General features: G+C 34.9%; 1 pseudogene; it reads right to left on the bottom strand.

Annotated features, from left to right (window-relative positions):
- Positions 1-2,925: 2,925 nt before the first annotated feature.
- Positions 2,926-16,894, bottom strand: LOC149815337 (cytochrome P450 CYP73A100-like; annotated as a pseudogene).
- Between the last annotated feature and the right edge of the window lie 5,769 nt (positions 16,895-22,663).

The following is a 22,663-nucleotide window of genomic DNA, read 5'->3' as shown; positions in this document are numbered from 1 at the left end:
ATTTAGATCACATATGAATATTAGTTTAATGAAAAAATAAAAAATAATAAAAAAACATTTTTATCTACAAGTAACTGTAAGTCTTTGGTGCAAATGTGCATGCAGTATCAATGAGTTGAAACCCATAGCTAGAAGTTGCTTTGAATCAGTCTAACCTTCAATTGCATTCAGCATAGTTAATTTGTTAAAGATTGATCTTTGGATAGTATTTTTTTGACAAAAAAATACCTTTTCTAAAGGTGTGAAAAATTGCTATATTTACGACCATTGGTTTTTGAATAACCAAAAAATTCTTGTACATACACCATATTTTGGTGATTAAAAAGTTGATCCCCACTAAACAAGCAATGTAAGTCATATTTGTAAGGCTAGTTCACTTAAACAAACACGAGCAAAAAGATATTACTCATTTCAACTCATTGATATTGTATGTATATCCACAATATATATATATATATATATATATATATATATATATATATATATATATGGGTTAATGTAAGATTAAACTAGTTGTATTTAACATAAGATGGATTCAACTTTATTAAAATGACTAAAATACTCTTAAAAGAATGGTATTTTTTAAGATGCATGGTTACTTTTTTTGGCATTAAAAGTCTTTTTGAACTTAAAAGAAATTAAAAAGTCAAACACCTTTTCCAAAAAGGTAAACTTTATTTATCTATCAAAGTTACATTTTTTACCTCAAAAAGTAACCTTGCATTTTAAAAAATGCTATTATTTTAAGGGTGTTTTAGTTATTTTAATAAAATTAAATTTGTCTAATGTTAAATACAACCAGTTAAATCCAAGTTGATAGATTGAATTATTTTTATTTTCTTTGAATTTATGTATTTTTTTTTATTTTCCATTGCTTCTGATTTCATAGCAAAATTTACGTAAGAGTAGTCTGTATCCTCAAAATCGTGGGTGCATCAAAGTGGTATCAAAGCGAGGGATCGTCGCCTTGATTCCATTCGAAGGATGATTCTGTTGATCGAACAAGAATAATGTATATGAAAATTTGTGGTCTAAGTTAAGAATACAATGATAGATATACCTACATTAGTGCTTAATTTGAAGGCGGATGTGCAAAGCTTGAGAACCATGGTAACAGATATGAACCAAACACTTACGATGCTTGAAAAAAGGTTCTTGAAGTTTGAACAAATGTTCAAGGTAATCATGCAACACAACCAGATTCACCAAGCTTGGGAGATATGTGGAAAGTTTCCCATTAACAAGGGTGAAATGATGGCATTGGCCCTTGAAAATGCCCAACTACCATTGCCCTCGATGAGCCTGCATATCAAATTTGGTGCCATCATCGACCTTGTGTTGGTCACGCCTGATAGAAGAGGACCTTGATCGAGCATGCACCCCTTGACTACCCAGGTCAATAGGGGAAGCGATGAACTTCAGGTCATCGCTCTATCCACCTTTCGACAATCCAAAATGGGGAGTCTGACGGGAGCACCTCCCCCTGGTAGGAGCAACCGGCAGTGAGCCTCCCACATCTATTGGGTGGGAGAAGGCCCCCCACTGGTCATCAATTAGGCGGTAGGATCCCTATCCACCATAGGTGAGGAAAGCCTGCTCGTACCCAAGCCGGTGGTGAGCTCCATTTGTAGGTTCCTAACACATATGGAGTCCCACCTGATGGATCCATTGGGGAAACCAGTTCAACCCCAAAATCAGGTTTCAAACTGATTCTCATGTTCATAACTTGGTTTCAAGGGATCTAGGCTTGAGTCCGACCCAAAATCCATTGATTCCAGGTTCACTGGATCCAGTGCAATTCCTACACCCATTAGGTTGGAACCAAACCCCATTTTTTTGTCCTAATGCTACCCAAAACCAAAATGCTTTCAATCCAAAAGTGTTTGATCCAGATCCTTACCCAAACATCTTTTTAAACCCACTTGAACTTATCCAAACCTTATCTCCTAAACAAATCCTATATCTGTCAATATTGAGAACCTATCATAGCCATTTGACCCTTGACCCATAGATCAAAGTGCCTCTCAAGTGGGATCTTCATAATTTGTTTGTGCCCATATGAAGATTTGTTTGTTTTTTTGCTGCACCAACCACTCATTGATCGAATCATCATTTCACTTGCTTTTGGTATTGTTTGGATATGATCTCATCATTGTTCATGAATTAGCATCCCTCAAAAGTTGCAATAATATATTGTTTCTTACAGGAAAGTGGAATTGAAATAAGGGTAAGAGAGATCCAAACTTTAGGGCAAGTCTTTCCTGACCCGAGTTGAATGATGCAAGAGTGAAGTAGTGTGCAGTTCGGGTCCAAGAGATCCATTTGGGTCTAATTCTAGTTTAAGGTTTTTATTTTAGTTTTATTTAGACTTGAATATTTCAATGTAATGAATCCATCTCAAATCCAAAATATGCTTAGGGTTTCTCACCTTTCTCTATAAATATTCATTATAGGAGTTTCTCAATAATAGCTGATGGATTAAATTATTGTTAATTTTCTTGAATTTATGTATTAGTCTTTATTTATTTTCTATTGGTTATGCTTACATAGATTAATTTGTGTAGGAGTAATTGATAGTGATAGTTTTTTTTATGCGACCTCAAAATTGAGGGATCCATCAACTTTGATTGAGAAACCTCTATAATGAGTATTTGTAGGTGAAGCTTATTTTGGATATGATATGAATCCATTCCATTGAAAGATCAAAATCCAAATAAAACCGAAATAAAAATCTTAAACTAGAACTAGACCCAATGGATCTCTTGGGCATGGACTGGACAGTGCTTAGAGAGAACTTAGAAGAGAAGAAAGAGCATATATTTTTCGAACACAGGGTGGGTGATCAAGAGAAGAAAAAGCATAAGAATGATAGAGAACAAGCCCCTAACTGCATGTAAAACCTCTATGAGAAGATCCTCAGATTGGTCAGAACATCACTGTTGAATGCTTGTTGATGTGAAGACTAAATTGGCCGCCTTTCTCGGTAACGTCCACCTTGTCCACCCCTAGAGGTAGCAACATTTCAAACTTCACAACCAGCCTTCCAACTACCATGCCTAAGATAGGCAGTGCCAAGATGATCCCAGGACAACTTTTGCATCCCATGTCGAACGACACGTACCAAAAATCAACCTTGCCACTGACTATCGCATCAATGCTCTATTCCTCCTCTAGGAACTAATCCGGTCGAAACTCGGCCGGATCCTTCCACCACTCAGAGTTGTTGGCCAACCACCATGCATTCACATCAACCTTGGCATCCTTGGGGATGTTGTAGCCTCCAAGCTTAGCCTCCTCCAAGTTCATGTGTGGCACTAGCAGTGGGATAGGTGTGTGCAATCTTAGTGACTTGCAGGTAAGGCAGCCTGTGTAGGTCAACCTGGAGAACTAAGGAGATCTCTTCTCTGAGCTTGTTTTGGACCCTTGGGTGGTTCACTACCTCGGCAATGGCCCACTCCATTGACCACAATGCGGTCTCAATGGCTGCATGCACAAATTAAGGTTCAAACTTTATTAGTGTTCTGAAAAATAATTCTCAACGCCAAACTATTTTATTGTGACAATCTTAATAAAATATCACATTCTTATTGCACTCAACATAATTTGCATTTTACATGTACCACATTTTCTTGAGAGAACTTGGTTTTTCCACAAATATAATCAGATTTTTTTCCCACAAATATTTTCCTTATAATGCTATTTTCTTTTCTAAAGAACCTTAACCCGTCAAATTGTGAGGACTTGTAACTAAGAACTTTAATTGTTCTCACCAGCCACATTGACGTTCTCCATAATATATGTGACATTGGCTTCTGATATTTCTCTCGTCATTTCTGCTTAAATGATCTGATCCATGACACATTTTACTATATGCTTACCTCCATAAGCAGCCATCACTTTCTTGCAAGTGCAAAAACAGATCAATAATTGCCAATATCTCTAAACATAAACATATACATATATAAAATGTGTGTGTGTGTGTTAAAATGAAAGGGAAATGCTATGAAAAAAATTGGATCCTTGTCATGCCCAAGACCAAGAGAATCCATGTCCAATTAGAATTGCCCTCTAACACTACAAGAAATATGTGGATTAGCGACAGACGTAATCCATCACAAATCCATCGTTGAACAGTTTAGCGACAGATTAGTGACGAAAAACTTTCATCATAATTTTCTAGTCGCTAATTAGTGACAAAACATATTTGTCGCTACTTTCATCACTAATTTGTGATGGATTAGCAAATGCCATAATCCATCATGAGGCCATTGCTAATCCGCAGAGATTTGGTTTTGCGACAGATACACATTCGTCGTTAATTTTGTCGTTATTGTAGCAACAGATTATAATCCATCACAAAACATCAACCGATTCAGTTTTGTGATGGATAAATATTTGTCCCTAATCCATCGCTAAATTGGAGGCTGATACTAATTAGCAACAGATATTATTCATCGCTAATCCATCACAAAAATAAAAAAAATAAAATAAATGTTTTAAATATAAATATTGAGAATTTTTTTCTCGTTATACAATTTATATATCATGTGTATAAAAACAAAGTACACATAAAAAAATACATATACAAAGCAAGTGAAACAAATTTAACACAAGTTGCAAGTGAAACAAATTTAACACAATTTACAAGAAAAAAAAATCTATCGATCCAGTATAATCCTCGCCAAGTTCTAATTATTTACAAGTGAACATATACAAAGAGTTTTGTTTGAAACAACAAGAAGGTGCAACCAATTCAACACATGAATCTAATCATCGCCAAGATTCTGAGCATCATCTTCTTCATTATCTCGATCTGCCCCTTCATCTATGCCTCCACTAGCTCCTCTACGTTGATTGTCTCCAGCATCTTACAAGAGAACCAAAAGGTTAATATTGATAAATGAAATATAATAAAATAAATTATATACAATGCACCTAATCTAAAGCAATCAAAGTAACATGGATGAATGACACATAGACTAGCTAGCAATAAAGTGAAGGACATTAACAAAATACAGATGTGTTCTAAGGGTGACAAAAAAAATCATAGTGATTCAATCATGCAAATATGTGTTCTAAGGTTGTCAAAAAAATGTCATAGTGATTCAAGCATGCATATATGGTTTATAAGGTTGTCAAATAAATGTGTTATGTATCACAATCATGCATATATGTGTTATAAGGTAGTAAAAAAACTTTCATAGTGATGAAATCATGCTTATATATGTTCTAAGGTTGTCAAAAAACTTTCATAGTGATTCAATCATGCATATATGTGTTATAAGGCAGTCAAACAATTTCATAGTGATGAAATCATGCTTATATATGTGTTCTAAGGTTGTCAAAAAACTTTTATAGTGATTCAATCATGCATATATGTGTTCTAAGGTTGTCAAAAAACTTTCATAATGATTTAATCATGCATATATGTGTTCTAAGGTTGTCAAAAAACTTTTATAGTGATTAAATCATGTTTATATGTATTCTAATATTGTCAAAAAACTTTCATAGTGATGAAATCATGCTTATATGTGTTCTAAGGCAGTCAAACAAGTTCATAGTGATGAAATCATGCTTATATATATGTTCTAAGGTTGTCAAAACACTTTCATAATGATTCAATCAAGTATATATGTGTTATAAGGCAGTCAAAAAACTTTCATAGTGATTCAATCATGCATATGTGTTATAAGGTAGTAAAAAAACTTTCATAATGATGAAATCATGCTTATATGTGTTGTAAGGCAGTCAAACAAGCTCATAGTGATGAAATCATGCTTATATATATATATATATATATATATATATATATATATATATATATATATATATATATATATATATATATATATATATGTTCTAAGATTGTAAAAAAACTTTCATAGTGATTCAATCATGCATATATGTATTCTAAGGTTGTCAAAAAACTTTTATAGTGATTCAATCATGCATATATGTGCTATAAGGCAGTGAAAAAACTTTCATAGTGATGAAATCAGGCATATGTGTTCTAATGTTGTCAAAAAACTTTTATAGTGATGAAATCATGCTTATATGTGTTCTAAGGCAGTCAAACAATTTCATAGTGATGAAATCATGCTTATATATGTGTTCTAAAGTTGTCAAAAAGCTTTCATAGTGATTCAATCATGCATATATGTGTTATAAGGCAATCAAAAAACTTTCACAGTGATTCAATCATGCATATATGTGTTATAAGTTAGTAAAAAAACTTTCATAGTGATGAAATCATGCTTATATGTGTTCTAATGTTGTCAAAAAACTTTCATAGTGATGAAATCATGCTTATATGTGTTCTAAGGCAATCAAACAAGTTCATAGTGATGAAATCATGCTTATATATGTGTTCTAAGGTTGCCAAAAAACTCTCATAGTGATTTAATCATTTATATATGTGTTATAAGGCAGTAAAAAAACTTTCATAGTGATTCAATCATGCATATATGTGTTATAAGGCAGTCAAAAAACTCTCATAGTGATTCAATCATGCATATATGTGTTATAAGGCAGTCAAAAAACTTTCATAATGATGAAATCATGCTTATATGTGTTCTAAGGCAATCAAACAAGCTCATAGTGATGAAATCATGCTTATATATGTGTTCTAAGGTTGTCAAAAACTTTCATAGTGATTCAGTCATGCATATATGTGTTCTAAGGTTGTCAAAAAACTTTTATAGTGATTCAATCATGCATATATGTGTTATAAGGTAGTAAAAAAACTTTCATAGTGATGAAATCTTGCATATATGTGTTCTAATATTGTCATAAAAAATTCATAGTGATAAAATCATGCTTATATGTGTTCTACGGCAGTCAAACAAGTTCATAGTCATGAAATCATGCTTATATATGTGTTCTATGGTTGTCAAAAAACTTTTATAGTGATTCAATCATGAATATACGTGTTATAAGGCAATCAAAAAACTTTCAGAGTGATTCAATCATGCATATATGTGTTATAAGGCAGTCAAAAAACTTTCATAATGATGAAATCATGCTTATATGTGTTCTAATGCTGTCAAAAAACTTTCATAGTGATGAAATCATGCTCATATGTGTTCTAAGACAGTCAAACAAGTTCATAGTGATGAAATCATGCTTATATATGTATTCTAAGGTTGTCAAAAAACTTTCATAGTGATTCAATCATGCATATATGTGTTTTAAGGTTGTCAAAAAACTTTCATAGTAATTCAATCATGCATATATATGTTATAAGGCAATCAAAAAACTTTCATCGTGATGAAATCATGCTTATATGTGATCTAATGTTGTAAAAAAACTTTCATAGTGATTCAATCATACTTATATGTGTTCTAAGGTTGTCAAAAAACTTTCATAGTGATTCAATCATGCATATATGTGTTATAATGCAGTCAAATTTTTTTCAAAGTGATTCAATCATGCATATATGTGTTATAAGGCAGTCAAAAAACTTTCATAGTGATGAAATCATGCTTATATGTGTTCTAATATTGTCAAAAAACTTTTATAGTGATGAAATCATGCTTATATGTATTCTAAGGCAGTCAAACAAGTTCATAGTGATGAAATCATGCTTATATATGTGTTCTAAGGTTGTCAAAAAACTTTCATAGTAATTCAATCATGCATATATGTGTTCTAAGGTTATCAAAAAACTTTCATAGTGATTCAATCATGCATATATGTGTTATAAGGCAGTCAAAAAACTTTCATAGTGATGAAATCATGCTTATATGTGTTCTAAGGTTGTCAAAAAACTTTCATAGTGATTCAATCATGCATATATGTGTTCTAAGGTTGTTAAAAAAACTTTCATAGTGATTCAATCATGCATATATGTGTTATAATGCTGTCAAAAACCTTTCATAGTGATGAAATCATGCTTATATGTGTTCTAAGGTTGTCCAAAAACTTTCATAGTGATTCAATCATACATATATGTGTTATAATGTAGTAAAAAAACTTTTATAATGATGAAATCATGCTCATATGTGATGAAATCGTGCATATACTAGCTTGAAATCTAACGACATGAAACTTTCATGCCTGACAGGCACCTGCAAACAAAGTTCTCCTATCCCGAAAAAAGTTGCACAACTCATTATGGACAATGTCGGAAATAGCTTCATGTAAGAAGTCACGCACTGTATCCTTAACAAGCTGGCGAACACCATCCTAAGAATTAGCAGGGTCAATCAAACGCTGGGAGTTGATGCTGGCGGGAGAACTCTGAGAGCCCTGACTGCAGGAGCCAACAACTATTGTGGTGTCTATATTACTCTCAAACCCGAACACACGACCCTTTTTTGGTTTACTAGTTGCAGTCACACATGCTGCAAGATTAAAAGGCGGATGCTGAGTGGAGTCATCGCCATATCGCTCTACCATCTACTGCTCGTATGACTTTTACAAATTAATGATTACAGTATGGATTAATAATTAAGAATTATAATGTTTATGGTAACTTGTCTATTATAATAGTTATTAATACAATAAATACATATAGTTGTCGTTTTCGCCTTCTCTGATACAAACTCTCTCGTGCTCTTACGTTTATGTGTTTTAACAAACACATCCTTGTAAGGCACAATGCCTCCTTTTTCTACTTCCTGCGAGGTTAAATGATAAAAAAATTAATTAAAAAGTATGCAATAATACTTATAAATTTGATAATATATATTGATGAGTTGCCATTTTCTTTTGGTGGCTCCCAAAAGTCCTAGATCTACCTATGTGTAGATGAGCATCAGGTATCTTCGCTCGGTTTTATGCAGCCTTTGCTGAGCGATTTTGAAATTTATGGCTCGCCCACTTGTCGCATATTGCATCCCAATAATCTGACCTGATAGTAGGAGGGTCATGGCCCTTCCACTGCAGTAGATCATCTATCCCACCAGATGTTTTTATTGTTGCAGTCTTCATATTGTGCAACATGTCTATAAATCGACTGACAACCATCTTCTGCCATACCTGCCTCGCGTCCTGTTCCTCCTTCACAGTCGCAAAGCGATTCGAAGCCTACAAATAAATTTAGAAAGTTAGTACACATGACTATAACAAAAAATTAAATGTGAAACACATTAGCTATGATAAACGATTGTATACCATGAATGTGGACCACAATCTGTCCAACACCTTCTTCGGGTATTCTTTCCATTAAGCGATCGGTCCTGGAAGATGCTGAACTAGTGACTGCCTAATTTCTCGTATTACTTCTTGTGGCTCGAACCTCGCATTGTACATAAATTGGTACACATTAACTACCGATATACACTATTTATAAGATAAGTATTGGATAAATAAAAATGAAATATTTATGGTCGATTATCGATATACACTATTTAAATGAGTCATCGTGTGTCAGACTGAGAAGACCCTGCATTCGGCGTTATCTCATAACGTGTATGAATAACTAGTGTAGGTGGGTCATGTGTAGGCAAAACATCATATATAGAAAAATGAGTTAGAAATTCACACAATGCATATTTAAACTAATCAAGTATACAATTAGTTAAATGATATACCTATCGAAGTAACCCGTGAAGATGAAGGCTGAGACTGGTTACCACTGGGTGTTCGACCACTGTGACCTCTACGAACCATATTCTAACAAATAAAAATTTTATTTGGATCAGTTACACAACTCTATATCTTCATGGATACATAATCAAATCGAAAATAACTTCATGTCATACATTCAAATCATTGGAATATATTCAAATAATTCAAATCATTCACATCAAATATTGCAATACATTCAAACATAAGATATGACATCACTTGCTAATCATGGATAACTTATCCTTAACTTGCAATACAATTGGATCAGTTACACAACTCTATATTTTCATGGATACATAATCAAATCGAAAATAATTTCATACAATACATTCAAACATTGCAATACATCCAAATCATTGCAATATATTCAAATCATTCAAATCATTAACATTAAACATTGCAATACATTCAAACATAAGGTACGTATTTCAAGATGTATTTCACTAACTCGAGTATGCTTCTTCATCACTTGTTTGAATTTCATATTCTTCTTCTTCCTCCTCCTCCTTTTTGTCTTCTTTTTCATTGGGCGCCCATCTACTTGGTATATCATTTCGATCACATTCTTCTATACGTGTGCTATCGGACAATGGAGATGTGACATGCATACCATGTGTGACATCGTGACCATAAGAGAAGTCATACATATCATCTGATTGATAGTAATCACCCTCTTCGACAATCTTGTCTTCCTGTAATTGATCATACTCGGGGTATAGTTTAGACTTCACCTTGCAAACTACCCACAATTCATTTCTATCTGACTTCCTTGTATTCGGAAGTATAGTAAACTTGTTGAGCTCGCGAGGCTAATATGAATGGTTCATATGTTCCAAACCTTTCTTTATGATTCACCTCCACAATGTCTGAGGCTTTATCGACTCTTGTTGTTGCGAGATCAAACCAATAACACTTGAATAAAGTTACTCTATTATTTATACCTAAGTAAGTCAACTCTATTATTTCTTTTATAGCACCATAGCAGTTATGTTCGTTTTCACCATAGATGTTACCCTTGACACACACACCACTATTCATCGTTGACTTGTTTACACCATAGTCTTTTGTATGGAATCAATAACCATTTAGGATATACCCGTTGTAACATTGCACAACTTTGGTCAGACCATTTTATAAATCACATATTTCTTGGTCATTAACATCACCATGGTGGACCTACAAGCATAAACAATGATTGTGATCACAACCAATTAAGTAACTTACTATTATTTACACAGAAAGAATGTATGCCATTGTCCTTACCAACTTTTTCAACTATGCCACAAACTTATTTTCACGTTGTTTTTGTACTTCTGAATCAGTGAGATGTGAAAGTTCTCTTCGCAACTCTAGATCAAATCGTCTGCACTTAACAAATATTTATGTTATCGAACCATGTACGCACGTATAGAACTTATTGTTACATATTAAATATACTTACTCGATATAGGGGTCGATCACTGAGCAATTAAAAAGGATATAGATTTGTGTTGTGTCTTGCTTTCGATCTTCTAAGAGTCTTGATCAACAATTGCCAAAGGCATGCCTAAGTGGTTAAAATATCGACAGTTTGTCAGCTACAATAAATTGTTCTCCATCATCATTATGAGGTAGGCAAGTGTAACATGTTGGAATATGAGGTTCAAAGTACATAGATAAAAAATTTAAAATCTCTTCTAAAGTGTATGCCTCACAAATAGAACCCTCCACTCTTGTTTTATTTCGAACATTTTTTTTGAGGTCAAACATGCATCTGTCAACAATATACATCTCGTAATACAATAAATTCTCAATAGCATTAAAAAAAATATATATAAAAAAAATATACCTTTCAAATAGGTACATCCACTGATATTGCACATGACCACCAACCCTAAGTTCATATGGCAAATGTATGATCACATGTTCCATAACATCAAAAAATACTGGCAGAAATATCTTCTCTAGCTAACAAATAGTAGTGTCGACAGAATCCTCGAGATTCTTTACCTCAGTTACTACAACTTCTTATGTGCACAATGTTCTAAAAAATCTACTCAACTCGGATAATATTCCCCATATAGGTTTGTCTAACATATCATGAAATGGTAGAAGAATCAACCGTTGCATAATGACATGACAATCATGACTCTTTAACCCATATAATTGTCTTTCATCTATCTTCACAGCCCGAGCAATGTTAGAGACATATCCATCTGAAAATCTCAGTTGTTTCAATCATTGACATACCTGTTTTACTTGATCTGGTCCAAGCACGTACCTTGCCTTTGGTTTCAGTACTTTGTCATTCTATTCTTTGAGTTTCAATTCTGGTCTTTTACATATTACTTTTAAATTCATATGAGCCTTCATATTATCCTTCATTTTTTCTTTGACGTTCATTACTGTATTGAACATATTATCAAACATATTTTTCTCCACAAGCATCATATCCAAATTATGTCATATCAATAAGGTCGGCCAATATGGTAGTTCCCAAAATATAGATTTATTTGTCCAATTGTGATCCTTCTAAAATCCAAGGAAGAGTGTCGGACTACAGGCATCTGTCAGTCCATATGGAAAGTATCACAATCATCTTAAAATCTCTATGCTAGACAATCATGTAGGTGGACCTTCCATTTCAGTTGTGCATGCTCAGAACACATTCCTTTGTCGTTGAAACAAATGGTCATTGGGTAGAAATCGACAGTGACAATCAAACCAACACGACTTCCTTCCATGCGTCAATCTAAAAGATTTTGTATCCTCCATACAGTACCAGTATGACAACCTCTCATGTGTGCTCCAACCAGATAATATATCATATGCAGGGAAGTCACTGATTGTCCATATAACAACCTTCATATTGAAGTTTTATTTTTTATGGGTATCATATGTGAGAACACTGTCATCCCACAGTATTTTTAGTTCATTAATCAATGGCCTTAAATATACATCAAGATTTTTGCCCAGAGAAGCCGGACCAGAGATCAATAGAGACAAGAAAAGATTTTGATGCTTTATACACAAGCTTGGAGAAAGGTTGTATGGGGTGACAAATACTGGCCAACACGAGTATGAAGTTGATTTACCCCCAAATTGATTAAATCCATCTATATATAAACCGAGCCTAACATTTCTCACTTCCATTGCGAAGGTTTGATGAGTACGATCAAAGTGCTTCTAAGCTTTCGTGTCAATAGGATGCGTGATCTTATTTTCATTATGTCGAACTTTATTTGCATGTCATTTCATGTGTTTAGCTATCCTCGAAGACATATACAATCGTTGCAATATAGGGGTGAGACGGAAGTAGCGAAGCGACTTGTATGACACTTCTTTTGACCTCGTGCTACCATTGCCTCTTGTCTTTGACTTGAACCAAGGATGCCCGCATGATGGACACGATCTGCTATTTTCTTGATCTTTAAAATACAACATGCAGTGATTTAGACAAACATCTATCTTTTGATATCCCATACCTAGAGCGTTGACCCTAACCTTCACACGATAGAAATTTTATGACAATTTCTCATCTTTGGGCAACATACTCTTCACAATAGAGCACAAATGGTCAAAACATGATTGACTCAAATTATACTCACAACTATTCCAAAAAGGCTCATCAACATCTCTAAGTAAATCATAAAATCTACTAGCTGCATCGTTTGCTGCTTCTTCCTCTACCCAAGTTGGTACATCACTAGGACCCATAGCGGAGCCCAGTTGTAGTCCTGCGGCATCACATATCAAATTCATATATAGATTATCGTGCATCACATCCACTCATGCATCAAAATTGTTCTAAATCTCTTCACCATAAAGCATCCAATTCTGATAATCACTCACAAAACCCTTCTTGTATAGGTGATGTCTAACGCCATGAGGTTCTACAAATTGATTGTTCTTACACATAGTGTAGGGGCACCTGATTCGATCGATGCGATCCATTGTACTGACACTTGTCGTTGAAAATTTAATAAAATTGTCAACACTATCTATATATTCAAGTGATACCTCATTGTCAACTATCCTACGGTACATCCATTCACGATTTGCAGTCATTTTGTCCTATGATGTTATAGATATTATCCTAACCAATTAAAATAGAATCATAAGAATGCTATGATGAAGAAAATATCTAATTTATCATGCATTGTTGGATATATATATCATAAAGATATTTAGAAAGATGAAATCACATTCATAAACACGATACATTCAATTTAAGCATGTTTTCATAATACAATTTCACATGAAGGACATAATTAATTCTAAAATAACTTCATGCAAGCATGGATACACGATACACACACATGCACGCACACACACACACACACACACACAGACACATACACATATATATATATATATGTATATAATCACAAAGGTATTTAGAAATATGAAATCACATTTATAAACATGATACATTCAATTTAAGCATGTTTTCATAATACAATTTCACATGGAGGGCATATTTAATTTGAAAATAACTTCATGCAAGCATGGATACATGATACACAAAAAATAAAAATTATATATATATATATATATATATATATATATATATATATCACAAAGATATTTAGAAAGATGAAATAACATTCATAAACATGATACATTCAATTTAAGCATGTTTTTATAATACAATTTCACATGGAGGGTATAATTAATTCGAACAAGGATACAGTTGCGTCAAACATTGCAATACATTCAATCATTCATATCACAATAATGTCAAATATGTACCTGCAGCAAACACACTCTAATATCCCGCTAACTACTACCATGACTAACATGGACTTCGAACTATAAAAATAAGAGCACTTCTATTTTCATACATTCAAATCATGCTCGGCATGATCTCCAAACATTAGCAAAGAAGTCCTAGATATCTACAACTAAGTCAGCGTGTGAATAGGAAATTGTTGCATCTAAGAAAGTAAATAACATATGATGCGCTTGCATCACTTACTCACCATGTGTATTTACCAGATTTGCATTGCTTTTGCCTTTTTATTTTTTTCATATTTCTTTTTGCATTGCATTTTTAGCCGCATGCGATGCTTAGCACTAAGCATCGCACAATTAGCTCAGCTACGTACTTGCAATGCACATTTATATATTGCAATGCATATTTATATACGACGAAGAGGGACGATGGCGGCGATGAGAGGGGAGGCATAGTCAGGATCGAACCCCTCCCTCGTAACCCAAGCAACAAGGAGGGGGTCTCAACCCCTCCCTTACGAAGAAGGATAAATAGGAGGGGGCTGAGCCCCTCCCTCAAAACCCAAGAAAAATAAGACAGAGAGGGAAATCAACCCCTCCCTGGCAAAAAAGAAGGAACGAGTGGGGCAAAGGCTTTGCCCCCGCATGCCGGAAGCACCCAGGCAGTAGGGACGAAGCCCCTGCCGATCGGAAGGAACGAGGGAGGTGCCCAAATCCCCTGCCTTATTCTTTGTCAAAGGTGGCAGGGGGTGTCTCCTCTGCCGATCGAAAAAACTGGCAGGGGTGCTCTTGTTTGCCGGTCAGAAAAGGGAGACAAGCTGGGGTGCAGCCCCTGTCTGTCGACCATAAAAAAATAGAGGACAAGCAGTTGCTGCCTGTCGGTCAAAAAATAGAAGGAGACGAAGGGGAAGAGGATATGCCTGTCGGCCGACGGCACGTAGCCCGGTGCAGGGAGGGCCGACAGAGGCAAAGGGGTTGTTGTTTGCTAAGGGGTCGGATGGCAGAGGCAAAGGCGGCAGAGACAAAGAGGAAGACAACGAGATACTGGGAGAGAGAGTGAGAGAGAGAGACACCTGAGGGGGGCCAGAAGGCAGAGGGTGTCACCAACGACAGATGGAAGGGAGCAGTGATGGGGCTCAGGGAAGGGAGCAACGTCGTGGTGACCTTCGGTAAGGCGAGGATCGGGGCTCAAAGAAGGGAGTAGTGGCGGGGTGGATTCTGTCTGGGCTGCCGGCGGTAGGTAGCTGGATGCAAGGAGGGCCGACGAAGGCAAAGGGGTTGTCGTCTGCTAAGGGGCCGGCCGACGGAGGCAAAGGCGGAGGGTTAGGGTTCTCTTACTAAGAACCTGATTTGGGGGAAATCAGAGAGAGAGAGAATTTTGCGTCTTGGATGGGATTATATAAAAAAATAGTGACGGATTAGCGACAAAAAAGTTTTATGTCAAAATCCATCGCTAAGTAGCGACTTCCGTAGCGACGAAAAAATTCAGTCGCTAATCTGTTGCTAAGTTGCGACAGAGTTTGATACGAAACTTTTTCATCGCTAATCTATCACTAATTAGAAACGGAGTTTGAGACAGAATGTTTTCGTCGCTAATTCTGCAAAAAAATTCAATTTTAGTGACGATTACTTTTCTCTCGCTAATCCGTCACAACTTTGCAACGAAAATAATTTGTTGCTAATTAATGTTTTTCTTATAGTGTGAGTTGGCAAGCGTCCATAATCAGTTGAAGTGGATTGAACTTATTGGATACTGTCCTAGTTACCATGCACCAAACTCTTTCCCCCAAAATAACATTAACGGCCATGAAGGATAAGTGGAAGTACAAAAATAAGACAACTTACCTCATTTGTTCCACAAAGTGGTTGTTAAAGAAGGCAAGCCTCCTGTTTTGCAGGTCCCTACATTTATTGAGTATTCCTTCAAAAATGGCCTCAAAATAGGGATGAAATCCCCATGATTGTACTCAAAACTTTGTGCTAGACAGCTTCTCTCATAATTGAACTTGGTGGCTTGTTGGAAAAGTGGGTCATCCATCGACTCAAACCTTGCATCAAACATCATCCTATACATGATGTACAACATGAGTGAAGCCTCCTCCTGAACAACAACCCTTCCTTCTTAGCCTTGTCATCCTTGATCAAGTCCTTGACCACCTCCTCAATCTCACTTTCCCACCCCTCCCTGTACTGTTACACCACCTTGTTGGTGAAGAACAACAACATCATGATCCAGCACATTTTTTTGCCAGTGATCTCAGTATACGATGAACACCATGTCCTGGCCATTGCAGATGAATATGTCGAACATGGTGTTCTGCGGCCGTGAGCCAAACTCGATGCCTTGGCTGTGTAGGACCTCCCTAGCAGAGTCCGGGTTCGAGATCACGACCAAGTTCCTTACACCTAGTTTGAGCAGGAAGATGTCACTGTATTTCTTGGCCATGCTTGCTAAGAACCTGTGGTTGAGGTCACTGCCAACTTGTAGCCAATTGCCAAAGACTGAGAAGGCAAGTGGGCTTGGAGGGATGTTGCCTTCCCCTGGAGCTGAGGGAGAAGAAGAGAGAAAGAGCCATAGTAGAGGTGGAAACTGGGAGGGAGGAGAGGGCATTGAATTGGTGTGTTGCAAAGTAGAGGGCCAGTGGGTGGAGTAAGGGGAGGATGAGAGATGTGGTTATCATGGCCATGGCCCTCGTGTGTGTGTGTGAGAGAGAGAAGCAAAAGAAATGGGATTGAGCTACTTATATATTGGTAGGTACTTAGAGGGCTGTATTTCTTAAAATTAAAGAAGAGAATATAGGCAATGGTTCCAGTGAAAACCAGTCAGATCTCAAAACCAGTGGGATGTGAAGCAACCCTTCTTGGAGGTCAAGCCAATGGTTGGTGAAGAACATGGCATTGACGAGTTAGACACCACCTAGTCTAAGATTAATCAACTTTATTGGTGGAAACCAGGAGACTGTGCAACCGACCACCAAAGGCCACGCAACTGCGTTTGATTTTTTTGTTCGACAAAAAAAACTGTGGTTAGGCAGACCCCCACCAGTTATACAACCATACTATAAGGATTCGAACTTGCAACGCCCCAACACAAAGTGACGTGCACTAATCGCTTCTGCTACACAAGAGGAGCCGTCGTTGGTGCAATCGTGTTTGACTTGGTTACTATCAATGATACAAAGTTACATCACATCTTTAGATGTGGGGCCACGTAAGGTAGGGTGGTCATGGGGCCCACCTGGGGTTTTTCCTCGCCCTCGACGAGGGTTCCTCAGCGTAAAAAAATAAGTTACTTGGATCACATCATATTGGTTAACTGTGTATTTTCATATTGTGACTTTTTTTTTAAAGGCAAGTTGGGGTTAGGGAGACCCTCACCTGTTACACAATCATACCATTGGGATTTGAACTTACTACGTCCCAACACAAGGTAACATGTACTCACGGCTCCTACCAGAAATCATTGTGAATTTGTAACAATGCATCCATATAGGAAGAACTTAAAATGAAGAATATACCCCAATGGGGTGGTGGTTAGGATGTTGAGATGAAGGCACAAGAGTATGTCAGCAGCCACATAAGGCAGGGTGATTGTGGGCCCCGCCCAAAGTTTTTCTTGCTTTGACAAGGGTTGCTCATCATAAAAAAAGTAATTGTAAAAAGTAAAATATAGATTGAATAAAAATAAAATAAAATAAAATAAAATAAAATAAGAAAAACACCAAATGTACATGGTTCGGTCAAAGGCCTAAATATATGAAAAAAGCCCTCACACTCTTTCTTTCTTATTTATTCAATCACTCAAATGACATATTTGTCGATATTCAAAATCCAAAACAAGAATCTTTATCTACAACTCATGGTTACTAAACAAGATAAGATAATAATGATAGATTGAATCTCATCTAATCCATTAATCTTGAAAAAACTATAATTGCAAATCTTATTTAGATTTAAATAAAACCTTTCATATCGTCATAGATTCCAACACGCTTCCTCAAGTTAAAGGGTGAATAAAAAGGTCTCTCAACTTAAAACTTGAAAATGAATTCTAGAATTGATGTAGATTAAAGACATCAATATCTTAGTGATGATAGGGCAACAATGAAGCATCAAAATCAAAGTCATTAAAAATTACACGTGTCAATTGTAGTATAAACTTGCTGATGAAAAAAAAAATTGTAGTCTTCAAGTTGATGGAGATGGATCAAGTCTCGCTATAATATATATTATGTGAAAAATAAAATATGAATTGAATAAAAATAAAATTAAAAAATATGAAAGACAAAGAAAAAAACATCAAATATTTGGTCAAAAACTTATATCCACGAGAAAAATCCCCAATACTCTCTTTCTTTCTCATTTATTCAATCTCTCAAATCACATATTTATACAGGTTTAAAATCCAAAACAAAAAACTTTATCTACAACTCATATAGTTATTAATCAAGATAAGATAATGATATATTGAACATCTAATTCATCAATCTTGAAAAGGCAACTCTAATTGCAAATCTTTTCCAGATTTTAGATAAAACATTCCATATCATAATAGATTCCAACAATATTGAATATCATTTTTAGACCAAGGTTTGACGTAGTGGTTGTAATGAAGTATGCAAAAAGATAAAGAATGTTAAAAGCATTCACAATGTTCAACAATGGACAAATACACAAAGGAAATAATAGCCAAGTCCACTATGGAACAATACATACACAAGCCTTAAGAGAATCACAAACAAAAAATATAAAATCTCTTTTATTGAAAGAGAGCACAAAGGCTTCACTTAAAAAATACAAGGGGTTTCACCCCTAATTATACACACAATAAGGGTTCAAAAAAAGGAGGCCAAAAGGGGGCTCCCAAAGAGTCGTTGGGAGCCCCCAATAGTCACATTTGTGACCATTGGGGGCCCCAACGACTCTATTGTGGGGCCCCTATTTGGCATGAAATAAAACAAAAGAAAAAAAAAAGAAAAAGAAAAAATAAAGAAAAGAAAAAATAGTTGTTTAATAAAATAACTGTGAAAAGACTATAATACCTCTATTAGGTATTATAGTATTATATATATATATATATATATATATATATATATATATATATATATATATATATATATATTAATACATATGATTTAACACCCTCCCTCAAACTTTACGGGGAGATGACCAAAAGTTTGCCAAGGAGAAACATGAAGCATGAAGCAAGAAGAGCTTTAGTGAAAAAATCTGCTAACTGATATTCTGATGTGACATATGGCAGTGTAACTGTTTCACATAGATACTCATCACTAACATAGTAACAATCCATTTCGATATGTTTGGTCCGTTCATGAAAGATGTGATTGCTGGCAATATAAATGACACTTTTGTTGTCACAGCAAAGCTTTGAAGCTCTAGTAATTTTAAACCTCATATCTTTGAGAAGACTTCAAAGCCAAATAAGTTTCATTGTAGTGGTTGTCATAGCCCGATATTCTGCTTCAGTAGAGGACAGTGAGACTTTATGTTGCTTCTTGCATCTTTAAGCAATTAAGGAATCTCCTAAAAAGACACAAAGCCAATTGCTGAGATTCTATCATTAGGATTACCTCCCCAATCTGCATCAGTATATGCAAGTAAATTTAATGAAGAAGATGATGATAAAAATATTCCTTTAGTTATGGTGTTCTTAAGGTATCAGATGACCCAGAGCACGACACTCATATGCACAGTTGTAAGAGCATGCTGAAATTGACTAGCAGAGTGAACAACGTGAGCGATGTCAGGTCTGGTGATAGTCAGATATGTGAGAGATCTAATGAGTTATCTATAGGGTGTGAGATCTTCTAGAAGAACCCCATCCTCCAACCTTAATTTTGCATTTATTACTGCTGGTGTCTCCACCTTTTTATCATCTGAAATATTAGACTTAGTACATATATCTGCAACAAGCTTTATCTGTGACAAAATATATTCTCATAGAGAATATGCAACTTTAATACCAAGGAAATATCTAAGAAAACCTAAGTCAGACATGTCAATGTTATCTTTTAGCATATTTTTAACATTAACACTACTATTTTGATCATTTTCTATGATAATCATGTCATCAACATAAAGTAATAGGATAACAATATTTGTACCTACACTTTTCACAAAAACAGTAGTGTCAGTATAACAAGAATGAAATCCCAATTTAATCATGATATCACTAAATCGATCATACAAAGCCTTGAGAGCTTTTAAAAGTTTAAGGGTTTGACCTTATCCAATGTTAACTCGGGGTGGCAGATCCATATATACTTCTTCATTTAGATTCTCATTTAAAAAAAACAATTTTCACATCAAGTTGATATATAAGCTATTTTTTGATTGATACAACAACTATTAAGGTTCTAACACTTGTCATTCTGGCTACAAGAGCAAATGTTTTCTCGTAGTCAATTTTATATTCTTGTGAATATCCCTTAGCCACTAATCTAGCTTTATATCTTTCTAAGGATCGATTTCTTTTGGTTTTAACCTTAAAGATTCATTGGCATCTAATAGGTTTTTTATTTGAAGGTAGTTTGACTATTTCCCAAGTATTGGCCTTTTTCAAGACATCTAATTCTATCTTCACGGCTTCAACCCAATGTGGTATAGTTTTGGCTTGATTATAATAAGCAGGTTCATTATATGAATGTAGTGTTATCAGACAAGCCCGATAATTAGGTCTAAGAGACTCATATGACACAAACCTATTGGGTGGAATTGATTCTCTAGAAGATCTCCTAATAAGGGTTTCTTCCAAAGATTCGGTAAGTTGAAAAAACTTCTTCAAGGCACTAATAGGCCTTTCTTGTTCTCTTTAGGTATAAACATTAATATTTTCATCACTGATATCACTATTATATGGTGATATATCAATATTGGATACATCACAAGTATCCTCTGTATTTTCAAGATGATTCATAGAATCATCGCATATATCATCTATAAGATCATGTAAAAACATGTAGTCAATCTCATTTTGTTTATCTAGTTTTTCAAATCCATTCTCATCTTTCAAAAAGGTTACGTCTTTTGAAACATATAGTTTGTTATTTTTTAAATCAAAACACCTATAGCCTTTTTTATTTTCTCCATAGCCTAAAAAGACACATTTAATCACCTTTGGGGATAATTTATCTCTCTTATTTAAGAGGACAAAGCATTTATAACCAAAGATGCGAAGGCGATTGAAGTCGGAAGAAAATTTGAAAAGTTTTTTATATGGAGAGACATTCTTTAGTTTAGAAAAAGGCATTCTATTGATTAAATATGTTGAGGTTAAGACGACTTCAGCCTAAAATTTTTTAAAAATATTTTTAAAGATAAGCAATGTTTTAGCGGTTTCGATAATATGCCTATATTTTCTTTCCGCTAGTCCATTTTTTTGTGGAGTTCTAGGGCACATTTTTTTATGATAATTTCTATTTTGTTTTAAATAATTTTGAAATTTGGTAGATAAATATTATCCACCAGAATAAGATCTAAGAATGGATATATTGCTTTGAAATTGATTTTGAATTTTCATATGAAACTCTTTAAAGAAGGAAAATAATTTCGATTTATGACTAAAAAAAAATCCAAACATATCTAGTGAAGTCATCTATGAAAGTGACATAGTAAGAGTAACTACTTTTAGACATGATCGGAGATGGACCCCAAACATCTGAGTGCACTAATTCAAAAGGTCGTGTAGAAAGAAAAGTTCTAGTTGAAAATGGAATAGACTTCATTTTCCCAAAAATACAATCTTTGTAATTAATATTTTTTTCCTTACAAAATTTGTTTTCAAATGGGAAAAGATACATTTTTGAATAATTTGGATGTCCAAGTCTTTTATGCAAAGTTTCAATGCTTTTATCTTGGACATAATTACAAAAATATTTTGTAGGAAAGTTTAGATGATTCATATAGTAGAGGTCCCCCTTCTTATGGCCTTGCCCAATCTGCTTCCCGGACTAGAGATCCTGCACAAAGCATCCATTAGATGAGAAAGATATTTCACATCCATGGTCGGCGATTTGGGAAACTGAAAAAAGATTTAAATTTAGTTTTGGAATAACTCTAACTTTTGGAACAAAAAGATTTGAAGAATTTTTAGATTTAAGTGTTCCAATACTTATGATTTTTAAAAAGGTTCCATCGACCGTGAAAACACATGAACTTTTTTAATTTGTGCATACATCAGTTAATGCATTCTCATGTGAAGTCATATGAAAAGATGCTCCAGAGTCTAAGATCTAAGAATACGTACCGAAAGACAAAGTAGATGCGATGGTCGCACCCGATGTGGAGGAAGTGACTTTGAGAATTTATTGTAGAGCTATAGAGATTTGACCAAGAGTTTCTTTAAGGTCGCCTCTCTTGC

The sequence above is a fragment of the Nuphar pumila genome, chromosome 15, assembly GCF_984573655.1.
Source record: "Nuphar pumila chromosome 15, dmNupPumi1.hap1.1, whole genome shotgun sequence".
Classification (NCBI taxonomy): Eukaryota; Viridiplantae; Streptophyta; class Magnoliopsida; order Nymphaeales; family Nymphaeaceae; genus Nuphar; species Nuphar pumila.
The sequence above is the reverse complement of the archived record's forward strand: the minus strand, read 5'-3'. Positions and strand labels throughout refer to the sequence as shown.